At 44.8% G+C, this 8,344-nt stretch overlaps 1 pseudogene; it reads left to right on the top strand.

Moving 5' to 3' along the window:
• Positions 1-5,517: 5,517 nt before the first annotated feature.
• On the top strand, positions 5,518-7,802 carry LOC119352503 (annotated as a pseudogene).
• Positions 7,803-8,344: the final 542 nt, after the last annotated feature.

Here is an 8,344-nt window from a genome sequence, read left to right on the forward strand (position 1 = left end):
TTCTACATTCTAACATCTAGCATTTCACCCCTTAGAGATACATGCTGCAAAATCGGTTGCAAAACATTTCAATGATATTTGATTTTGTGCAACATAATAATAATATTGTTTTGCTCTTCTTCAAGTATCATCAGATTAGTCAACTCAAACATTGAGAGATTACTATAGAACCAAGGATTAATAACATGTGAACATTTTAAAATACAAACGACCTGTTATATTGATTATGTATAGTTGTAAAAAATTTATTGAATATAAGTAGTCATGGAATAAAAAATATCTTCTCATGCATGATGGCTTGCGGTGGTGAGTCCTTTCTCATGCATCGTCGTTGTATGTCCGGGTGGGACTTATCCCATCCATAATTATATGGTGATGTGGCATGTTGAGATCAATAAGTTAGTGTGGATCATTTTCATAGGTATATAGGATATGCATTTTTATTTTGTTTATCTACTACCTCTACAGGAGCACGAAGGGTGAAAAAACAAAAATCTAACCATGCTGATAGGATGACCTAAATCACTCCTTGACACTCTAATTAGTCACCATTGACATCGGTAATGACCTTGTTTGGACTAAACCCTCCACCTCTGTCTCGAATAAGAAAAAACTCCTACCTCATCCCACACCTCTCCCGAACTGCCCCGCGACACACTCATGGCTGCCCTTCCCGCCGGCCCATGGAACCTTGGGCTTTGGGCCCTATCACGCAGGAAAGGTGGCAACACTATTAGTGCGATGGAAGAGAAATTCACCCCACAACAATTCAAGAGACTGAATGCACGAAGAGAGGAGCCCAAACGAAGGCCTCGCAGTCCGGGTGCTTGCGACCTCCGCCATGCTTGGGAGCTACTAACGGGGTCCTAAACCCGGGGTACCCGACGTGCAGAGCTCGGCCTCGAGTTCGACCAAGGCCCACCAGGCCCAAAGAATACCAGGGAACCCTAAGAAGACGGAGGCAATGAGCATGTTCCCCAAGATAGAGGGCGGCAGCCGAGCGAACCTGACCTACCCCCCTTATGTAAACCCTAGGCCTCTCCTGTCTATATAAAGGGAGGCCTAGGTCCTCATTCCGAATCCAATCTGACATTCAACTCTTGGGAGCCATCTCAACATCATTTGTAATCCTCTGCACGAGGTATCCCCTCACCATGAATGGCAAGAAGAAGCAATATGTAGGGTATTACTCTTCGGAGGCCCAAACCTGTGTAAACTGTGTGTGCAGACTCCGTCTCGGTGCTACCAGTCACATCATGAACCCTACCGAGGGATCTGACGAGAATTTCCTCCGTCAACAAGAAAGCTTAAGGTAGCGAACGAAGTTGAAGCCGATGTTGAAGTTGTGGGATCTCTCACATTGGAGCTACACACTAGCCACATTCTTAGATTGAATAATGGTATTTATATATGTGCCTATCTTAAGTAGGAATTTGATTTCAGTTTCTTGTTTAGATGATGATATGTATGAGTGCCAGGTTAGCAACAAATAGTTTGTTTTGAACAAATGTAATAAGAATGTCGGCCTCGATGTTAGACAAGGCAAGTTATACATGTTATCTCTTAATAATGATTTAGTTATGCATGTGAGTGATGAAATTAATGTTGAGAAGAAATGGAAAGGAGTCAGTAATTCTTCAAAATTGTGGCATTGTTGTTTGGGCCACATTTCGAGGAGGAGAATGGAACGCTTAGTTAAAAATGAAATACTCCTCCCATTAGAATGGAACACTTAGTTAAAAATGAAATACTCCTCTCATTAGACTTCTCAGATGCGGACAAATGTGTCGATTGCACTAAAGGAAGATATGCAAAAACAATTAAGAAGGGAGCAATAAGAGCCATAGGGGTTTTAAAATTAATTCACATTGACATGTGTGGACACCATAACGTTAAGTCTGTGGACAGTTTTGATTCATTCATTACATTGACATATGACTTTTCCCGCTATGGTATATTTATCCAATACGTGACCGATCGCAAGCTTTGGAAAAATTCAAAGTCTATAAAGCTGAGGTTGAAAATCAACTGAACGCAAAAATCAAAGTTGTACGGTCTCATCGCGGGGGAGAGTATTATGGTAGGCATGCTTCTTATGGGCAAATTCCTGGACCTTTTGCCAAGTTCATATACGAAAATGGAATCATTGCTCAATACTCAATGCCTGGTGAACCACAACAAAATGGTGTGGCTAAGCGTCACAATCGCACCCTTATGGATATGGTGCGAAGCATGCTTAGTCACTCGAGTTTAGAAATAGACCTTTGGATGGAGGCATTAAATACAACTGCACATATACTAAATCTTGCTCCAACTAAGGCGGCACCGAACACACCTTATGAGATGTGGGCGGGAAATAAACAGAGATTGAATTACTTACGGTTGTGGAGTTGTCCTGTTGAAGCTAAGGTTTTCAATCCACAACTTAAGAAGTTGGATCCAAAAATAGTTAGATGTTTCTTTGTTGGATACCCTCATAGGGAAAAGGGATGTCATTTTTGTTGTCCAAGTCACACCACCAAGTTTGTGGAAACTAGACAGGCGGTATTTTTTTAGGATAATAAGGTCACAAAAATAAGGGAGATCGATCTTGAGGAGAAGCGGGTTTGTGCACCATCCCCAATTATCCAAGATATTGTTTTTCCAATACAAAGAAATGTGCCATCTGATGATCTTGAATCTAACAGTTCAATTCCTCAACCAAATGGTGATCCGGAAACTAATAATAATGAAAATCCAGACACAAATGAGGATCCCCAGGAAAATAATGATCCTCAAAATGATGATGTACCACCACCACCTCCTCCTGTGGGTAGACCACGGCATGAGAGGAAGAAAGCCATATCAGATGATTATGTCACTTTCATGATTGAGGATATAAATGATATAGGAAAGGTGGGGGGGCCAACCTCTTATAAGGAAGCCATTAAATGCAAAAATTCGTCCAAGTGGTTGGTTGCCATGGAAGACGAGTTGAAATCTATGGGCTCAAACGATGTTTGGGACTTAGTAGAAGTTCCCGATGGAGCTAAGAAAGTAGGATGCAAGTGGGTCTACAAAACCAAGTATGATTCCAAAGGGAATGTTGAATGGTTCAAGGCAAGGCTTGTGGCAAAAGGGTTCACACAAAAAGAAGGAATTGACTATAAACAAACCTTCTCCCCTGTGTCAACCAAAGATTCTTCTAGAATTATCATGGCATTAGTAGCTCATTACGACCTAGGACTACATCAAATGGGTGTTAAAATGGCATTTCTAAAAGATTTACATGGTTCAGCCGGAAGGCTTTGTTGTGGAAGGGAAGGAACATTTAGCATGTCATCTAAAGAAATCAATTTATGGCTTGAAGCAAGCTTCAAGAGAGTGGTACCTCAAGTTTGATAAAATTATCAAAATTTTTGGTTTCACCAGAAAATGTTGTCGACAACTGCATCCATGTTAAATTTAAAGGCAGTAGGTTCACAATTTTAGTCCTATATGTTGATAACATATTGTTGGCATGTAGCGATAACGATATGCTGCATGAGACCAAGAATTTTCTGTCATCCAGTTTTGATATGAAATATCTTGGTGAAGCCTCGTGTCTCCTCATCATCGAGATTCATCGAGATAGGTCCAGAGGAACATTAGGACTATCTCAAACAGCATACTTTGAGAGAGTGTTGAAGAAATTCAATATGCATAAGTGCTCACTCTCACCTGCTCCTATAGTCAAGGGCGATAAGTTTGGGACAAAATGTTCGAGGAACCAGTATGAAAGTGATCAGCTGAAGTAGGTTCCTTATGCTTCAGCTGTCGGAAGAATCGTGTACGCTCAGATTTGTGTTTGTTAACGATGATGCTTGGCAGATACCAATCAAATCTATGACCAGGCTGCTGGAAGGCCACAAAGAAAGTCTTGTTATGTGCAAGGAACTAAGGATTTCATGGTTACATATAAAAGAACTGATAACCTAGAAATTATTGATTATTCAGACTCTGATTTTGCCGGGTGTGTGGATAGTAAGAGACCCACGTCAGGTTATATGTTCACACTCGCGAGAGGAGCCATATCGTGGCAATTTTACTTCTTTACTTGCCATGGCAAATTAACTTTTACATCCATGGCAAATTTTACATTTTCTTCCATGGCATTTTTCAGTCCACATTTTTACGTGTCTTCATGTATATAGTAAAATATCATGGCAATAAAATTAACCTTTTATTTTTGCCATGGCAAAATTACCTTAATTAACATGTCAAATTATCCTAAATCGCCATGGCAATTCTTAACTTTTATTGCCAGGGAATTTTTGTTTTTATTTGCCATGGCATTTTTTAGTCCACATTTTTATGTGTCTTCATGTATATAGTAAGATATCATGGCAATAAAATTAACCTTTTATTTTTGCCATGGCAAAATTACCTTAATTAACATGTCAAATTTACCTAAATCGCCATGGCAATTCTTAACTTTTATTGCCATGGTGATTTTTACTTTTTATTTTTGCCAAGCCATGGTAAATTTTCCTTAATTGACATTGCAAATTTACCTAAATCGCCATGGCAAATATTTAACTTTTATTGCCATGGCAAATTTAGCCTTTTTTCATGGCAAATTTTTATTTCATTCACTATATAGCATGGCAACTTTTTGTCGTGTAGTATGGATTTCCTAGATTATTTTTCATGAATTTTCCATCTTGTTTTGAAGAAAAACTTACTAAATTTGCTATATGTAAACATTTCATTATAGATAGTGTGATGGTTTTATTTATGTTTTGAGATCATGGAAATTTATGTCCAAGATCATGGACCATAGCAAATTCCCTTCTTTTCTTGAATTTTCATGATGCAACTTTAATTATTTAGTGCCATGGAAGAGTTAGCTTCACTGTCGGTTCGGCCGACAGTGAATTGTGGTTGACTAGTTGAGTTGGAAGGTTTCAATATTCTAGACTAGCCTAGAGGTTTGCCAAAAAAGAAAGACTATTTTTTTTGTTTTTATGATGGAAATTGCCATGACTATTTTTTCTTCGTGTCATTGCAAAAAGAAAAAAAAAACTTGTTACCCATGGCATTCTTGTGCTTTTAAAGTCGATGACTTTTCTCTTCGCTAGCTCAGCAAAATATGGACTTTAATCTGGCATAGCAAAAAAAAAATAGGTGGGCTTTTTTTCGCTACTGGGCTGTAGGGCCGATGGGGAGGGCCGTTCGCGCTGTGGGGCGAACATTGGGGGGTCCTAAAGTTTTGGAGACTGGTCATTTTTGGCCGAACTTTCACACGAGAGTAGAGTTAGCTTGTTGTCGGTTCGGCCGACAGTGAACTGCAGTTGACTAGTTGACTTGGAAGGCTTCAACATTCTAGACTAGCTTAGAGCTTTGCCAAAAAAGAAAGACTAGCTAGAAGACCCAAGAAAGAATAATCAAAGAAATGCCAGCTAGACTGACTAGGAGTACTGTGTGTATAAAGTTTGCACGGCAACAACACACGGAGGCACACCACCGAGCAAGAGCATTGAGCACCTAGCTTGGCGAGCGCCCGGGATGGCCGGCTTTTCGAACGCCGCCACCTGTGCTCTCCTCCTCCCCCTCCTCATCTTCTCCTACCATCCTACTCTTGCCGTCTCCTTCTCCCTCAACTTCCCCGAGTTCACCACAGCAGAGCGGAAAGACATCAAGATCGAAGGCGACGCGTCCTTCATCGGCAACGCATCCATGGGATCGATCGACATGAGCGCAAACTTGTACGGTAGCGTCAGCCGGGCGTCCTACAACACCCAGCCGGTGCAACTCTGGGACAAGGCGGCCGGCAAGGTGGCCAGCTTCACCACGCGGTTCGAGTTCCTCATGTCCAGCGGCAGTAACGACGAGGTGGGCATGGCCTTTTTCCTCGCCGGCTATCCGTCTAGCCTCCCTGCCGGCGGCACTGTCCACAGCCTCGGCCTCACCGACCAAAACGCAGACTCTGTGGCGTCCGGCGACAGCCGGTTTGTAGCGGTGGCGTTCGACACCTTCAACAATCCAATGGCGTCTGACCCCACCGCCAGCTACGATTATGACCACATCGGTATCTACGTCAACTCCCTCAGATCGGTGAGCACACTGAAGTTGCAGGGCTCCACTCTCACGAAGGCACCCTGTTTTTGTCCGTGATCGAGTACGACAATGTCTCCAACGTCTTAGCGGTCATGTTATGGGATCAAGACCAACAGAGTTACTACCTTAACTCCAAGGTTGACCTGAAGAGCGCACTGCCGGAGCAGGTCTCCATTGGCTTCTCCGCCTCCACGTCCAGCGGCGAGGTATATCTAAACTCTTGGTCCTTCAACTCTTCCTTGGAACTACGGCCACCACCACACTCCCCGGCAGGGGGAGTTATAGCCGGAGCAGCTGTCGGTGCAACGGTGTCCCTCGTGTTGATCTTCGCCGCTGTAGCCGCACTCGTAGTGCGCCGCCGCCGCCGTCGTCGGAAAATCATGGAGACGGAAGAGTACTACACAGACTCAGAAGAAGACGAAGGCGAGCCGATGTCCGAGATCGAGATGGGGACGGGGCCAAGGCGGTTCCCATACCACGAGCTCGTGGAAGCGACCAGGAACTTCGCCGCGGAGGAGAAGCTTGGGCAAGGCGGCTTTGGCGCCGTATACCAAGGCTATTTGAGAGAGCCAGCTGGGCTTGCCGTGGCCATAAAAAGGTTGCAGTCTTCCATACAAGGAAAGAAGGAGTACAAATCCGAGGTCAAGGTGATAAGCAGGCTGCGTCACCGGAACCTCGTGCAGCTCATCGGCTGGTGTCATGGCCATGATCAGGAGCTCCTGCTGGTCTACGAGCTCATGCCCAACCGTAGCCTCGACATCCATCTCCATGGCAAGCAGGGCACCTTCCTCACATGGGAAATGAGGTACGTCTTCATTATAAGTTGTATGCGCTGCCGCGGTGCAATCATATAACTACACATATGTATTGTATGTATGTTGATGGTTGCAAGTACAACCGCAGGATGAAGATATTGCTGGAGCTTGGGTCTGCCCTGCTCTACCTTCACGAGGAGTGGGAGCAATGCGTGCTTCACCGGGACATCAAGCCCAGCAACGTCATGCTTGACGAGTCCTTTGGCGCCAAGCTAGGCGACTTCGGGCTAGCCAGGCTTGTTGACCACGCCGCTGGGATGCAGACCATGACCGCAATCTCGGGAACTCCAGGCTACTTGGACCCCGATTGCGTGAACACCGGCAAGGCCAGCGCCGAGTCCGACGTGTACAGCTTCGGTGTGGTTCTACTGGAGGTGGCATGCGGCAGGAGGCCAATGAGCATAACCCCGGCCGACCAGGACAAGCAGAAGAATGGCGGCGTCTTCCGGCTGGTCGAGTGGGTCTGGGGACTATATGGCCGGGGATCCATCCTTGAGGCCGCCGACGAGCGGCTGAATGGTGACTACGACGCGGCAGAGGTGGAGACGGTGATGGTCGTCGGGTTGTGGTGCGCGCACCCAAACCCAAGCGTGCGGCCGTCCATCCGGACAGCCATGGCCACGCTCCAGCCCAAGGTCGACCAAGCCTACCAGCTGCCCGTGCTTCCTTCCAAGATGCCAGTGCCCATGTATGAGCCGGCGCCGCCGCTCTCCTGGGCCAATGTCGTTGGGATGTCATCATCATCCTCCCACACCATTGGGATGTCGTCGTCGACGTCGTCCAGCATGCCGCTGCACACTTCTTGTACCACAACCTCCGACGCTAGCACTGAGACGAACAGTTCGAAGACCTCTTCTTCACTACTCAAACATCAGTAGCAGTAGTAATTTATGGCGTGCGTTTGATATGTTCGCGGAGTGTTGATGTTAATGACTAATGATGCCAGGATGGGACTGGCAGCTGGAATGGTTATCAGTATGTTCGAGTGTTTCATATTCATAAGAATGGTTGGTTTTTATGTTGGCTCACAAAGCCTATCACAACCAATGTTTTAAATAGCGGGCTATGGCATATAGCGGCGATCTTTAAAAACAGCTATAGCTGGGCTATAGCGGCAAATTGTACATGAAATCATTTAGCGGCAACATGCTCAAACAGCTATAGCGGGACTATAGCTGGCTATTTAAAACTATGATCACAACCCTCCTCCTTTTCCTAGATTTAGGACTGGCTGTGTTTGTGAAAACAGAGGCAGAGTTCATGTGTTATGATCACGAAATCGAAGCAACATACTACAATCAAGAGCCATTTAGTAGATATAAAATTCTAGTGGCACAGACCAACATTACCTAAACCCAGTTCTCTCCATGGTGGTTTAATTTACTGGCTTGCTAAAGTGAAAACAATGGGAACAAAGATGTAGCCAAGAAAGAAGGTCATACCAGCATTCC

The sequence above is a fragment of the Triticum dicoccoides genome, chromosome 2A (assembly GCF_002162155.2).
Source record: "Triticum dicoccoides isolate Atlit2015 ecotype Zavitan chromosome 2A, WEW_v2.0, whole genome shotgun sequence".
Taxonomy (NCBI): domain Eukaryota; kingdom Viridiplantae; phylum Streptophyta; class Magnoliopsida; order Poales; family Poaceae; genus Triticum; species Triticum dicoccoides.